The sequence below is a fragment of the Triturus cristatus genome, chromosome 3_2 (assembly GCF_964204655.1).
Source record: "Triturus cristatus chromosome 3_2, aTriCri1.1, whole genome shotgun sequence".
Lineage (NCBI taxonomy): Eukaryota > Metazoa > Chordata > Amphibia > Caudata > Salamandridae > Triturus > Triturus cristatus.
In genome coordinates, this window is record NC_140584.1 from 1,196,725,245 (window position 1) to 1,196,742,081 (window position 16,837).

The window sequence follows — 16,837 nt, forward strand, 5'->3', positions numbered from 1 at the left end:
GACTTCATTCAGTCCCTGCATATGAGACACATGCGTGCACTGTGAGAATGACCGATGTGTTGCTCTGTCCCAATATTTACACAAATAATTTAAATACCACTATTTTGTTTTATTTTCTTTATAGCGCTGCGCATCCAAATGCACATTATACATCGACAACAAATCCTATATGTGTAAGATCAAGGTACACACAGGATATGTTACATAAGCCTTCATAGCTCATTTTGCCATATTAGAAGGATTACAATGAATGAACTGCAAGTCACAAAAGGATCTCGGTGTTAAAATCAGTAAGCCCCATGCCCATTTACATTCAAATTAAAATCGGTCATCTGCGTGTTACATAATATGCTTTGCAGGAGACATATTAACCCTCTATGATACTTTGATTTAAAACTGGAACTAGACAAAACACAGATCTGTCTATCTCCAGAGTTCTCGTACCATTATCACTCCTTGGGATTTACCAGGCACACAAAGATCTCTGCAGCAGGAGTCTTAATCCCATAAGATATTTTAAATGCAGACTTTGCAAACCAATTAAGCAGAACGGATTTACAGCTCTGTGTCTCCTTGTTGCCAATTTCTTTGTGGCAGGGTTTTAAAACATAAATGTGTAAGTTAAAGCCCAGATTTTGCATCGGTGTTGCGTTACTTGTTTGGCATATCCTGAAGCAAAATCTAATTTGAGAAATATTGTAATGCACTACTCAACTGTATTCATGATAGCCATGTTAAACATATGCATGAGGTTTAAAGCTCCGATGTCACTTCTTGTGATGTCATCGGCTGTTATGCCATGTGATGTCACGCGCCATTAGATCACTTAGAATACTGCCTAGCTTGGTTAGTCACCCCCCACTTTTTTCAGGAGTTGTACACTGCAGAGCACACTCCAAAACAGTAGCTTGCAAATCGGGCCGCAATGAAATACAAACTGTGCCTGTCTCATCAGGACGCGTTGCTGCGAGGAACGCCAAAAGGTTGCTTCGCTGTCAGGAAACAAACACTATGCAGTCGTCTTTCTGCATTCTGCTTCGTATCACATACGTTGCTGGGAAGTGTAGTCCCATGCTATGTCACGTGAACGCCAAGGATGACAGATACACAGTTCGTTTCCGGTCACGTGGGTTGTTGGAATGCTGGGAGTGTGTTGGCAGTCTATGATGTCGCATGCACCTTAACCTTCTGTGATGCGTGTGCGCGGTGTTCCGGTTGTTGGCGGCTGTCTCTTGCTCTGCTCCACCCAGGGAACTGCTTAGACGGGCTGCCACCATCTTCGGAGAGGATTGCAGGGGCTGCGGCAGGTAAGGGACTGCTCGTCCTTGCGGGATTGGCGCTCACTTAGCTGCAGTACCTCAGGGACTATTACATAAGGTGTGGTCTGCCATTGCCCGTAGTGGGTTGTCATACCTCAGGGACTATTACATAAGGTGTGGACTGCCATTGCCCGTAGTGGGTTGTCAGTGTTAGCGACTGTCTCGGCGAACTTTTTGGTGGTAGGGGGTGCACTGTTGGGGGCGTGTCCAGTGGGCTGAGCTCTTGCCCTAGTCTAGGCAAGTGTTGTCAAAGGTACAGTGGATGGCTCTCCACACCTTCTTCCTGCATTGCCTGACCAGGGTCAGTGGATACACCTCACAGTCGGCACTGGCCACAGTGAGAGTGGTTATCTCTCGTTCATTACTGCAGTCCATTGTCAAAGGCTAAGCTGGTTTCCTTGACTTAGCGGACAAACGTCTTGACTTCCAGTGGCCTACTTGGTGCCCCCTTTTTTGACCACCACTTGTCCCGTATTGTACTATTAAATTTTTTTATCTCCATACAAGTTTTTACAGGAATTGTTTTCAGTCTAAGAGTTGACAAGTCGGTTTTTCATTAAGATAGCTTGAAGGAAGGCTGTTTTCTGTCCTTTTAAGGGTGTACCTGAATTTATTTTACCAGAGAGAAATACAGTAGCTTTAATTAATCTGCCGATAACTTACGTTGTGTGAAACAGTACTTAGTCTTTGGTAACTCGTTCACAAGAGGCCCCATTTTCATACTCAAGAGGTTTGTTAAAAAAAACACAATGTATACGGGCATACATTGTATCCGTTTAAAAGCTTTGAGACGTCCAAAAATTAAACATGAGAAGCTAGAAACACCTATTCATTTTCACTAAACTAAATTCTGACGTCGATTCTGACAGCCCAGGAATCCGTGGTGTAACCATGTAAGCAGACTTCTAACTCCCTTCTCCCTAAAGTGGAAGTTAGCAATCTCTCATCTTCTTTACTTTGATTTGTCTCTATGTAAGGCTAACCCTAATTAAGTTAAGCAACCAGTTCGCACATATGCCCATGTCTTTAGATAAACATCACGCTACAGGTTACACTGTATTCAGCTCGCCCCGCCCTTCCCCGGGTATGAGTAAGGGGTGCGTTTTATCTAGTTTGTAGGGCATCAGTCCTACTTTTGGAAGGGGCTAATTCTACTTTTGTTGGCCATTCATCGTCGTTTCGACTTCAGCCAGCCTAATTTGGTAACGCAGGGCAAAAAGAGGGCTGGGCCCTTTAAAAGGTGGACGCCTTCTCCCCACATAGCAGTTGAAGGTAGATCACGAGACGTCCTAGTTTGTAAGATATACTTATGGTTGCCACTTCAAATGGGTTGCTTCCTTTCAGGCCTGTCCGCTCAAATTGCAGTGCGCTGGAAGTGGTTGTCGTGTATACATTATGACGATATTTAAGACTTTGCTGTTCCCTTTAATTGCCAAGGAAAGTATCAGCTGGCTGTAGACAGGCCCCTTTTAGAGAGGGGGTGGAGTTTGTGCTGCGGACCGACAGTTTTGCCAAAGTGGCTATGTATGTAAAAACAACAAGTGCACGCTGTGCTTAAATTAGCCATGACGAGGGAGGAAAGCAGCTGCTCGCACCCGATAGCATTAGGCTGTGGGAGGGAACTTTTAGCAGCAGGCACAGTGTGGGGCTGCTGCTGGCCAATTGCGTGCTGTCTTTCTTAGAAAGACAGCACGCAAAGCCCAATAGCAAGTGATTAAAAAAAAGCACACGCACGAGTGTGTGTTTGGAATTTAAAAGCCCTAACTAAATGTCTCGCTGGGCAGCGCATGCGCGCTGGCTCAGGTGAGACCTAAAAAGCAGAGTATACAGTTCAGATGGATGTGGGTTCTGCTGAGGAGAAGATTGCAGCCTTGACAAAAAGGGGAACACGATGGCTGCTGGCTCTCTGCTGAGTTGCTGGCAGCATACGAGAATTGAGAGGTGGAAAACTGGTGTTGGCAGCAGCTACTCCCTACGTGGCCCGGCACTGTCGATTTCTGTGGCAGGGAGAGCAGACACCCCCAAGAAGAGATGCACCCATGGGGAGAAGAGGTCAGCAAGTGAGGAGGTGGTTGTAGGCTGCCACAAAACTGTAAGGCTTCGATTGAGTGCACCCATGCGAGCGGTGCCCCTTCCCTTAGCTGGGGCCAGACTGATGACAGGACACTATGGCCTGGAGAAATAAGCACCGACCAGCGATGGAGGAGTAAAGAGTGTGCTGCCCCTAGAGTCTGACCACGGGGGCTACCAGCTCCCGCTTTAAGGAAAGCCCAACCAGAGAGGTAGCCCTGGGTCGCTAGACCCTGAGGTGAGTAGAGGCCCGAGGAGCTGTGGCAAATATGGATGCTGAGGTCCCAATACATATTACAGAGCAAGATGGATGATTGGGAAGGGCTACGGAGAATGGATTGTTTTTTCTTTATGCAATTTTGTCCCTCAATGGCTTCAGTCGCAGTACCCTTGGAGGAAACCTGGTAAAATAAGAGGTGCTGAGCTGGGGCGCATTCAAGTCTCATTAGCACAAAAGAGAGTGCTCTAGAAAGTAGCTTATGATTTTGGTGTCCACACCGGCTGCTCAAAGAAGATGTTAAATTTTGGTTTTCTTCCTTGGGACACCAGATATCAATGTGCAGGGCCTAGATGTTAGCTGACATGCATCCGCCATGGCACATGGTGCACAGAGCAGAAAGGAGTAAGGACATCACACCAATGACATCTTTGCTTTGATCTGGCCCCATTTTTTTGCGACCTCCGACAATGAAAACAGGGCCTGATCATGGTGTCAAACGGATCCAAGAGAGCTAAAAGCGTAACTATCAATGACGCTTTCATGAGCCAGCAATAGGGTAGGATTCCTTTCCCAAAGAAATCAATGGTGGCTGCGTCGTCCACCCAAGAGATATCCACTCCAGTAACAAAACGTGACTTTCCTATGCCGATGGAATAACTTTGAAAAGATAGAAGTACCCTAATGTACGACATACATAAGTCCATTACTGAATAGGCCACCACTTACAGGAACTGGGTGATCAACCCTGGCATCCTGGACTCTGAGCTCTCTGCTCCCGTAAAAAAAACTGTTTTGTAAGATATATGAGGCCAGCGAAGACACCAAGATGTTCTTGGATAGGGCACAAAGGGTCTATTCACATTTTCAGAGAATGAAAAACCGCAAAGCCGATGTCCCAACCAGGATCCATTTTTACAGACAGAAAAGAGATATTTCAAGCATAATGGAAACAGGAGCAGATACATTTTGAATGCGATGAAAATAATATTCCAATATCTATCCATATATACCCATGCCAAAACAAAAGAGATGAAGACTCTAACTACTTGTCTGAGGTATCACACAATTTCCTACTGTTAGGGGTTTCAATTCAGACTTTTATTCTCCCTTCAGAATAAGTGACACAGTTTAAACCCCAGAGGAAGATGAAATATTATCGAACCCAAGAAGGGTGAGTTGGTTGAAATACAGGATGAGTCAAAGATGAGCTCCACGGTGATGCAACCTGGCATGCTCAGTGGACCCCTAAAAAATGCAACGAACTGATAGGAGACTATGGAACCAGGAGGATTTGGCCCAACTGGAGAGACACTCGGAACAGGATTGAGGGAGGATACTCATATTCATTGCATTATCTTTCTCTTTGAGTCTTTCTCTTAATTTATGTTTTGTCTCTTGAGATGTTCAGTTTGACTATTGGGAAGTTAATGCTTGCGATGAGGGGTCTAATTGTGCTTCCCAATGTTTGATATGAAAGATGGAGAATATCTGTGTGGACACCTACAGGACACACTACAATTTGTGACATTCTTTTCAGATTATGGAGAATCTGCTCCTTCTAAATAGGTTCTAGGATTTATAAGCATATTATGAAACTGGCATGATCAGACCTGGGTGACTCCTCGAATGGTGCCCCTCAATTTTTGGGCTGAGGACCCATTAAATATAACGATGCCGCATTTACCGCATGTTGTTAGTTGTTTGGTTTTGCTTTATTAACGTTGTTTACAGCTGGCAGTCAAGAGTGTGACTCTGCCTTAGGCCTGGATTTTTAGTCAACAAGGAAGACGGTGGAAGTTTCTTTAAAGATTCAAACAATGCCTTTGGTATTAAGTTATGGGGTTGGGTTTTGAAGCCAATTTTAATGTCTAGATACTTAATAAACAGGGCCTAAACTCCCCATTGAAAAGAAAGGCATCACTAACATGGCCAAAATTCTAAGCTATTTCGATAGCATATTTGCAGAAAACCAGTATGATTTTGACTCATTTCCACAGACTCTGTTCACCCCGCTTTGCCTTGCAGGTCCCTCCAGGACCTAAAAAAGCTAATGGTCTATCGATATTGTTCAGCGAAGGCTTGAAAATTCAGAATGACGGCACTCATATGAATAAGGAGGGTGACTTCTTGTGCTCAAGGGTTAGCTAGAGGGTAAACTTGTGACTTTGTCCATATACGGTCCTTCAGAGAGGAAGGACCCAAGTTTCAAACATGTATTCTTGATAGTGGCTCAGTTAACGGAGGGAACATTGATTCTAGTGGGGATTTTTGCAACAACACTCCCTACTGTGGATCACTCTTACAAGAGAGGAGCATGTCCGGTGCCTCACATACATTGGTAGGTGGCCTCAGACTTCGCATTGATTGATATTTTGAGATCCCAGCACCCAGCTGTGAGGAACTATAAATGTTTTCCCAATGTCCATAGGACATCCTCTAGGACCGATATGTTTTACATGCAAAGGGAGTGCTTTCACCCTTGAGCCAAATGGGGGCACGTGCCGTCTGGTCATGGTTCAGTGTTGATCGGGTACCGTTTAACAATTCTGGAAAGACAATGGAGCATCAAGGATGCTGAATTCAAAAGGTATTCAAGAGGCACTGAATCAGTTTCTGCAGAACAATGATGCAGCATCTACATCACTCGTGGTGAAGTGGGACGCAGCTAAAGCCGATATTAGGGCGTGTGGGGGGTATTTGCAAAGGCAATGTGCCTGTCAGACCTATGGAGACTGCACAACCCGACCAGCAGACAGTACACGCATATTTCTGCCGCCCACGGATCCAGGTCACGTGTAGACTATCTCTTCACGCAGTGCATGCATGTGAGACACTTCGGAGGGGCACAGCATGAAGCCAGAGGCATCTCTGATCACTCACCAGTAGAGGTCCTTATCGAGGGCCCAGTCTGAAAGTATACCACACCACCACGTATAGCACCCTGGCACTTTCAGAATAGGGATTCCAAGACAAATTTGGTGAGAGAACACAGCAATATTTTGACCAAAATTCAGGGCAGGTGGACTCACACTGCATTCTGTGTGAAGCACAAAAAGTGTTGGCGAGGGGACACCTGCAGGCCGCTATAGGCGGCATCAAGAAAGAGAGGCGCTGCAAGTGTAATACGTTAGAAAATTAGATAGAGCTATTAGAACAATGCACGAATAGTGGCAATATAAACGCCCGTGAGCTGCGACATTCAATAAGTTTTGAACAAAAGGAACTTCGGGACTTAGAGGAAGAGATGCCGCGCCACCACGCAGTGGCTACGCAGAGGTAACTGTATGACCTGGGGGACAAGGCCAACAAACTCACTGCAAGGCTTAAACGGAGAGATAGAGCGCAACTTGGTCGCTGAAATCCGTACAGCATATGATCAGGAGCAGACATAGCAGCGGCCTTTACATCTTAATACAAATCGCTCTATCAATCAGCGACTGTTAGGTCGGGGGAGGAAAGTACAGAACTCCTCAGAGAAGACACCTTGACCACTCCACGTGGAAAGCTGAAAACCCACTTACTGCTCGCAACTGGGCTGACTCGCGATCACACGCTGTTGGACTGCCACTCCAGATAATATGTGATGGACGAAAATCTGATCAATATTTGCAATTGAAAAGCTCCCAGCGATACTCTGTGACAGAGTAAAAAACCTGGAAAAGTGTGGGCGCCTCTTCTTCCTTGTATCAAACAGCAGGATCGAAGGAATCCTCTTTGGACCGAGGCGTTTACCCAAAGCACTACACAACCCCAAACAATACTATCCAAGCTCCTCTGGAGCTCCAATGAACATGTGTGAGGCCTGCAGGATCACCTGAGTGCCTGGATTCACTTTCACAGTGACTCGGGACGGGGCTGATAGGAGTGAGAGGGTGATGCGGACTAGAGTGGACCTCCATGGATTAGGACAAGACCCAGAGGACGGAGAAGAATCGGCGTGGATGATGCTACTGCTGTCTTGTCAGTTTGTAACTTCAACTAAGAATGTTAGAAAGGGCAATCATAAAAGATGTAAGTGGGGCATTTAAAGGACCATACATGTGACGTATACTTCAAATAAGAGTTTAGACAGTAGACATTTGTAGAATGAATTACTGTTCCTATGTGTTATACAAAATGTCAATAACAAATATACTTTATAAGCCTCTGGCATCACCGGCCTGTCGTTGGCTCAGTGCTGCACTTGGTTTCTGACCAGGCGCACACTAGGGTAGTGGAGGAAGCTGAGATCCAGAACAGCAGTCAGCGAGTCGGACTGCCTTCCCATCTGCCACACCCTGGAACAGGGTAGGCACACGAGAAGTTGTCAGTGACAGATTTACCCCTGCTTCTCCTCGCCAGATGCACTCCAGCAGACAAGGACCTATCTGAGGGGCGTGTCAAGGCAGAAGGCGCTTTAAAGCTCAAGCACAAGGTGACTCCAGGTAAGGAACCGTGCTGCACATCAACACTGAGGAGACGGGGAAGCTCCATATTGTTACTGAAGGGGAAGGTGCATCGCCCCACCACCGCTGATGAGTTGGTCCCACTGGCCTAGAACAGCGGCAGACAAGGAGCAGACCCGAGGCACCGCCAGCATCAAAGGACCTGTGGACCACCACGTTGTGGCTGAGCGGTGGGTGATCACTCGGGGTCTACAGTCCTCTCCAGCAGCAGGAAGATTTGAGTTCCCTGCAGCCAGCAGGACTCCCATGAATGAAAGGGGCTGTTGGCCTCAATGAGTAACAACACAAAGAATGAAGAGGAGAGGGGTGACGGTCGTGTCTAGTGGCAGCCAGTGGAAGGTGGGGAGCCTCTGCAGCCATCGCTCTGGTAAGAGAACCCTGTACCCCCTCCCCCATCCCCTTTGAGTGCTACTGAGATCTGAGTCATCTTGGCTGCCTTGAACGCTGCTTGGGAAGAATCAGGCGGACATATTGGGGATCTAACAGGATGCAGGGTGCAGCCTCTTCTTATTGGCTATCGCCATAAGGTGGAGTTAAACCAGAGACCATACCCTTCCCATGGGACTAGTTCTGTAGTGTTCACTTCAAGCAACATGTAGTAATCACAAGAGTGCAGGGGGATCACAGGAGTGCAGGGGGATCACAAGAGTGCAGGGGGATCACAAGAGTGCAGGGGGATCACAAGAGTGCAGGGGGATCACAAGAGTGCAGGGGGATCACAAGAGTGCAGGGGGATCACAAGAGTGCAGGGGGATCACAAGAGTGCAGGGGGATCACAGGAGTGCAGGGGGATCACAGGAGTGCAGGGGGATCACAGGAGTGCAGGGGGATCACAGGAGTGCAGGGGGATCACAGGAGTGCAGGGGGATCACAGGAGTGCAGGGGGATCACAGGAGTGCAGGGGGATCACAGGAGTGCAGGGGGATCACAGGAGTGCAGGGGGATCACAAGAGTGCAGGGGGATCACAAGAGTGCAGGGGGATCACAAGAGTGCAGGGGGATCACAAGAGTGCAGGGGGATCACAAGAGTGCAGGGGGATCACAGGAGTGCAGGGGGATCACAAGAGTGCAGGGGGATCACAAGAGTGCAGGGGGATCACAAGAGTGCAGGGGGATCACAAGAGTGCAGGGGGATCACAAGAGTGCAGGGGGATCACAAGAGTGCAGGGGGATCACAAGAGTGCAGGGGGATCACAAGAGTGCAGGGGGATCACAAGAGTCCAGGGGGATCACAGGAGTGCAGGGGGATCACAAGAGTGCAGGGGGATCACAGGAGTGCAGGGGGATCACAAGAGTGCAGGGGGATCACAAGAGTGCAGGGGGATCACAGGAGTGCAGGGGGATCACAGGAGTGCAGGGGGGTCACAGGAGTGCAGGGGGTCACAGGAGTGCAGGGGGGTCACAGGAGTGCAGGGGGGTCACAGGAGTGCAGGGGGATCACAGGAGTGCAGGGGGATCACAAGAGTGCAGGGGGATCACAAGAGTGCAGGGGGATCACAAGAGTGCAGGGGGATCACAAGAGTGCAGGGGGATCACAAGAGTGCAGGGGGATCACAGGAGTGCAGGGGGATCACAGGAGTGCAGGGGGATCACAGGAGTGCAGGGGGATCACAGGAGTGCAGGGGGATCACAGGAGTGCAGGGGGATCACAGGAGTGCAGGGGGATCACAGGAGTGCAGGGGGATCACAGGAGTGCAGGGGGATCACAGGAGTGCAGGGGGATCACAGGAGTGCAGGGGGATCACAGGAGTGCAGGGGGATCACAGGAGTGCAGGGGGATCACAGGAGTGCAGGGGGATCACAGGAGTGCAGGGGGATCACAGGAGTGCAGGGGGATCACAGGAGTGCAGGGGGATCACAGGAGTGCAGGGGGATCACAGGAGTGCAGGGGGATCACAAGAGTGCAGGGGGATCACAAGAGTGCAGGGGGATCACAGGAGTGCAGGGGGATCACAAGAGTGCAGGGGGATCACAAGAGTGCAGGGGGATCACAAGAGTGCAGGGGGATCACAAGAGTGCAGGGGGATCACAAGAGTGCAGGGGGATCACAAGAGTGCAGGGGGATCACAAGAGTGCAGGGGGATCACAAGAGTGCAGGGGGATCACAAGAGTGCAGGGGGATCACAAGAGTGCAGGGGGATCACAAGAGTGCAGGGGGATCACAAGAGTGCAGGGGGATCACAGGAGTCCAGGGGGATCACAGGAGTGCAGGGGGATCACAGGAGTGCAGGGGGATCACAGGAGTGCAGAGGGATCACAGGAGTGCAGGGGGATCACAGGAGTGCAGGGGGATCACAGGAGTGCAGGGGGGGATCACAGGAGTGCAGGGGGGGATCACAGGAGTGCAGGGGGCATAGCCAAGAGGCAGGGAGGGATTCAGCTGCAAGAAGAACCCTTTACAAAACACACACAATCAAAATATATCTCACACCGACACAACAGCCGTAAGCATCTAATATTCAAGGTTATTTATTTACACATTTTGCCTCTCTTATGTTGCAGGTTTTTTTTTTTTTACCAAACGCTATCCAATTTCACATAATCTCCTGGACATGAGAGATGCTTTGAGCTGGAAGGTTTGGTGGACAGAACTCACAAATGTAATTAATCATTTAAAATGAACTTGGGTGAGGGGGGGGGGCAGGGGCATACCGGCAGTGAATTATCTTCCTCCCTTTCCAGCCCTTTCTTACAAACTGTCTCTGCCTTCCAGCCTTTTGTAGCACAAGACCCCATTTGACGGTCTGGTGGGGACGCCGTCTCTTCAGCTCTGGCAGGTTCATCACTGGGACCTGCAGACTGGAACAGCAAACAACTCCACCCATCCCTTCTCAAGCAACCTCACCAACATCTTGAGAAAAGAGGCACTTTGTGGTCTTGTGAAAGGTACAGTGGAAATAGGTCCTCCTTCACAAACGGGTCACTCACTTCCTTGGAGGCCCGGCTCCTCAGGCAAGGCCCCCTGAGGATCAGCCCCAGCGGAGGACAAAGCAGCCACGAGGGAGACCTTAGGCCTCTTTGTGGACAGAGAGGATAACTCGTCTATACCCCCTGCCCTTCCACCTACCAAGCAGTCCATTCAATGCTGCCAGGCTTTCATCAGGATGGCAGGGGTGAAGGGCTCATCAGGCACTTCTGTTTTTGTTGTATCGCTCTGGCTGGAGTCACGCGTCTGGGAGCAGCTCTTGTGAACTGAAGGCAGAGGCGCCATTGACCAATCCCATGAGTTAATGTTTGTGTCACTGATCACCAAGATATAGCAGGCGGCACATCAGAGCCAAGAGCTCCACTTCCTTAATTAGCTGATCAACTGAACCCCCAGAAACACGTCCACCAAGTGATACTTTAAAATCTTTAACGTTTATAAAGCTGACAAAATAATACCTCTGTGTCTACTCCTGCCAAGAATGTTTTTGTCATGTATTCTTTCTTTGAATTCAGATACTTGTTGTATCCCTGCATTTATAGCAGAACAATTAACACAGAAGTACCAAAATGCAAATACGTACACCAAAACAATAAACCAGCAAGATCTGTGGGTGAGAAACGGAAGCGTACATGGCTGTCTTCACTATATGCATTGTAGGAGTAGGAATTCACAGAACATGAAATGCTGGTGATTGTCATGTACCTGCTCTCTAAACACAGAAAATGTACTGCTGCTATCCGTACAATAATTGTTATGTATATGAGAGAAGCTTGCACGGCTGCTACCTGCACTGTAATTTATGTGTATGAGGGAAGCTTGCACGGCTGCTATCTGTACTGTAATTGATGTGTATGAGAGAAGCTTGCACTGCTACTTGCACTGTAAGTTATGTGTATGAGGGAAGCTTGCACCGCTACTAGCTGCCCTGTAACTATAACATATATGAGAGAAGCTTGCACCGCTGCTACTCACACTGTAACTGTTCTGTACATGAGAGGAGCTTCCACTGTTGCTATCTGCATTGTAACTTATGTAAATGAGAGAAGTTTGCACCGCTGCTTCATGTACTGTTTTTTATGCGTATGAGAGGAGCTTAGACTGTAACTGTTGTGTATGAGAGAAGCTTGCACTGCTACCACCTGCCCTGGAACTGTTCTGTATATGAGAGAAGCTTGCACTGCTGCTACCTGCACTGTAATTTATGTGTATGAGGGAAGCTTGCACGGCTGCTATCTGTACTGTAATTGTAATGTATATGAGAGAAGCTTGCAGGGCTGCTATCTGTACTGTAATTGTAATGTATATGAGAGAAGCTTGCAGGGCTGCTATCTGTACTGTAATTGTAATGTATCTGAGAGAAGCTTGCACAGCTGCTATCTGTACTGTAATTGTAATGTATATGAGAAGCTTGCACTGCTACCTGCACTGTAAGTTATGTGTATGAGGGAAGCTTGCACCGCTACTAGCTGCCCTGTAACTATAACATATATGAGAGAAGCTTGCACCGCTGCTACTTGCACTGTAACTGTTCTGTACATGAGAGAAGCTTCCACTGTTGCTATCTGCATTGTAACTTATGTAAATGAGAGAAGTTTGCACCGCTGCTTCATGTACTGTTTTTGATGCGTATGAGAGGAGCTTGGACTGTAACTGTTGTGTATGAGAGAAGCTTGCACCGCTACCACCTGCCCTGGAACTGTTCTGTATATGAGAGAAGCTTGCACTGCTGCTACCTGCACTGTGACTTGCGTACATGAAGAAGCTTGAGCTACTGCTGTAGCATATAAGAGAGAAGATTGCACTGCTGCTACCCACATTACAAGTGTTCTGTGCAGAGAAGTTTGCACCGCTGCTACCTACACTAACTGTCGTATATGAGGAGCTTCCACATCTGCTTCCTGCACTGCTACTGTCATGTATATGAGATAAGTTTGCACTGTTGCTAACGAACAAGTTACTTACCTTCGGTAACGATGTATCTGGTAGAGACATAGACGAGCCGCAGATTCCTTAACTTAGAATATCCCCAGGCGTCAGACTGGTCCGGAAATTTTTGCGCAGCAGCACCTCTGTGCGCCGAGGAGGAAGCGCCGTACGGCTCCGCCCTGACATCATTCATGGATGTGACGTCAGCGGAGCCATATATGCCCCGCCCCGGTGCGTCGACATCAGTTTTTGTCAGAAGACCTTTCCGCGTCAGGATGCGAAGCCACCACCAAAAACTGTGAAAATATGAGAACAGTGTGCAGAAAAAGAAAAGAAAAAACAAGGTATGGTGAAAAAACATCACCATAGAAAGACAGTGCCAGGCACCGTATATTGTAAACTGAGGGACGGAAAAGAACAGAGCACCACTCTGGGAGGGACCCCTTCAATCGTTAAGACCAGGATTGAACCCTTGGCCTGTGTGAGCCTGAGCCACCAGTGGCACAAGACTCACCATTGAGCCATAGCTCCGTGGTGAACCATAACAGCAGCCGGCAGAAAGGCATATATGACAGTGAAGGACAACCAGTCCAGAACCCAGGAGCAAAGACAAAGTACCATAAAACGTCACCCACCGAAAAATGGACCAGCCGAATGCAGCATTGTCAGAGACTGCACCCGCTAGATTGCAGGGGAGGCAAGAGACCTCAAGCGGTTGAAGAAGATAGAAGGGAAGAATTAGACTCACATCGGATAACCCAGGGTAGAGGTTGTAAAGGACACATGGCACATGAGCATACCGTCCAATCACAAGAATGGTCAGAGCAGAGCCCTGAGTGAAGATAAGACGTCACCCCGCAGAGGATAAAGCCACCTAAAGGGAGGAGAAGGTAAGAAGCCCAACCGGAAAAGGTTGTCGGAGGACGGGCGGGCGTTAAGGAATCTGCGGCTAGACTATGTCTCTACCAGATACTCTTTACTTGTTCATCTGAGAGACATCTAGCCGCAGATTACTTCGAATGGATACCAAAGCCATACCCCTAGAGGAGGCGGGACTGCGACTGAACCCCACGAAGGTCGAGAGAGAACCTAGACGTCAATAACATGACCAAAAGAGTGTTGTCAACCAAAGGGCGAAACACAGTGGCAACAGAAGTGACAGCGCAGCCAACCACCAGACCCCTAAGCCCTGAAGAGAGCAGGGAATCAAGGGAAGGAGAGGGCACCACAGCCCATCCACAATAACACGAAAACCCCCAGATGTTAAGGGGATGAGAGAAGGAAAACACAAAGCCAGAATGCTTGTGCCTGGTTGAAAAAATGCCGAACTTCGAAAGAAGACCAAGAGGCATGAAGGATCCACAGTATCCAAGGTGTCGACAAGAAGCCAGAGCTAGCCCCAGCTAAACAACTCGAACAGCGTAAAACACTGTAAACCTGCTCCCGTAAAGATACGAAGGCAGCAGGATACTGACTGTTGGAAATGGCCCTTTTTGCAGGGTTATCCCTAAACTTTTTGCTTTTTCCTCCTATTTTCTCCTGACCTGTGTGTGTTGGTTTTTGGACTCTGGGCACTTCACCACTTGTGATCAGTGCTAAAGTGCATATGCTCTCTGTGTAAACTGTGTTTTGATTGGTGTTTCCATGATTGGCTATTTGATTTATGTGTCAGTCCCTAGTAAAGTGCACTGCGAGTGTCAGGGCCTATAAATAAAATGCTGTTGGTGGGCTGCAGCACTGGATTGTGCCACCTACGTAAACAGCCTGTAAAGTGTGTCTAAGGCCTGCCATTGCAGAGTCTGTGCGCAGTCTGGGGCTGCTATGTCGACTTGGCAAGTGCACACACTTACAAGTCCCTAAACCCTCCCTTTCCTACATGTTAGTCACCCCTAAGGTAGGCCCAAGGTACCCCTGTGGGCAGGGTGCCTTGTATGTGAAAGGTAGGACATGCCCTGGTGTGTGTGGCATGTCCTAATAGTGAATTACAGCCATTTTCGTTTTTCACTATTGCAAGGCTACCTGTTATCCATATGCCGGAATGGGCTGTTTGATTATTACATCTTATAATCCTAACTGACTCAGGGAACATGGTGGAAATTCGAATTTAGTATGCCTGAACTCAGAGTGATAAAATACATCTTTTAGTGAAGTTGGTTTTAACATTCTGTGTTTGAAAATACCACTTTTAGAAAGTAGGAATTTTCTTGTCTAACTATCCAAACCTGCCTCTGCTAGGTTGTGTATTCCCTGTCTGGAGTTTGAGTGACAGGGCTGGGGAATTCCAAGAGGCAGGGTGAGTCCACCTAGTGGTGAATAGAGAGATCTGCATCTAGATGGGAGGGAGGAGTTGCACCTGGGACCTGAATAGGACTGTGCCTGCCCCCCACAGTGCTGGCTCCACCCCCTGTGGTGCGTCTGATATCTCTGCCCTGCACTGTGAAAGGAAAAAAGGAGTCATGTAAACAAAGTGCTCCAGGACTGACTAGAACCGGTTTGGACTAGGCAAAGGCCCCTCTGCCCTCAGAGGACAAAGGATTTTGGGGGTATAAGTAGTGGGACCCTGATCCCAAGCATTTAGATTAATTCTGAACTAAGGAACCTGCCAGGAAGAAGGACCGGGAAAGTTGGAGGAGGAGTACTGCCCTATGCTGCGTGTTGAGGGGTTGGCCTGCAGTGGTTGCTTCTGTCTTGGGTAGGGAAAGGACTGGACTGTGCTTTCGTCATCCTGCTGTTAGAGTTTCCTCCAAGGGCTTGAAGTAGAGCTTGCCTCCTGTTGGAAGTCTCAGGGATAGAAAAGACTTCACAGATCTCGCTGGAATCAAGGAACCTGCCAAGACGAAGAGCTGGAAGAGCTGCCAGGAGGAGTACTGCCCCTTTGCTGTGTTGTTGCTTTGTTGGGTTGGCCTGCAGCTGCTGCTTCTGCCTTGGGCAGTGAAAGGACTGGACTGAACTTTCTCTACTTGTGCTGAGTATCTCCAAGGGCCTGAACAGAGCTGGCCTCCTGTTAACCCTTGTATGCCCATGACGAGCTGGACTCGTCATGGAGCACAGTCGCGCTGTGCCCATGACGAGTCCAGCTCGTCATGAGGCATACCCTAGGGAATCCCTCTGGTGCGGGCACCAGAGGGATTCCCTTTCGTGCAAAATAGCCTCGGGAGCTGGGGAAGAGCTTCCCCAGCACCCGAGGCCCCCCCCACCCCCCCTTTCACTGCAATGACGATCGGTGGCACATCGTGCCGACGTCATTACAGTGAAAGTGAAACTGAAATGAGCCAAGAGGCTTATTTCAGGTTTCACTTTGTACGTGCTCAGGGGGCTATCTCAGCCCCCTGAGCACGTACAAAGACGGGAGAGGTATCGTTGGAAAGGGGAGAATCTCAATGGTACCCCTCCCCAGTGGATCCCTGCTTGGGGATCGCCACAGGAGGGCGATCCCCAAGCAGGGATCCACCCACTAGACACCAGGGAGGGGGGAGCGGCCCCTTGGGCAAGGGCCTTTGCTCCCCCCTGTGTATTTTTGGCCATTTTAGTCTTTTTGCCCCCCTGGGGGGCAGATGGGGGCATTAGCCCCCAATCTGCCCTCCCAGGGGGGGGTAGAAAGCCCACTAGACACCACGGAAGTTACGTAAATAAATAAATAGGGGTGAGGGCTGCCCAAAACGGGCAGGCCCATGCCCTCCCCCCCCCCCAATTACTACAGTCTTTCTGCCCCCCCCCCCGGGGGGGCAGATGGGGCATCGGCCCCAAATCTGCCCCTCCGGGGGGGGGGGGCAGAAAGCCCACTAAACACCAGGGATTAGTTTGTAGTTTTATTTTTAGGGTGGGGGCTGCCCACAACGGGCAAGCCAATGCCCCCACCCACCACTATTACAGCCTTTCTGCACCCCCTGGGGGGCAGATGGGGCATCGGCCCCCAATCTGCCCCCCC

At 49.0% G+C, this 16,837-nt stretch overlaps 1 protein-coding gene across 6 annotated transcripts in view; it reads right to left on the reverse strand.

Annotated features, from left to right (window-relative positions):
* DNAJB2 (DnaJ heat shock protein family (Hsp40) member B2) overlaps window positions 1-16,837 on the reverse strand; it is a 258,095-nt gene that overhangs the window by 179,020 nt on the left and 62,238 nt on the right. The window lies entirely within an intron of this gene.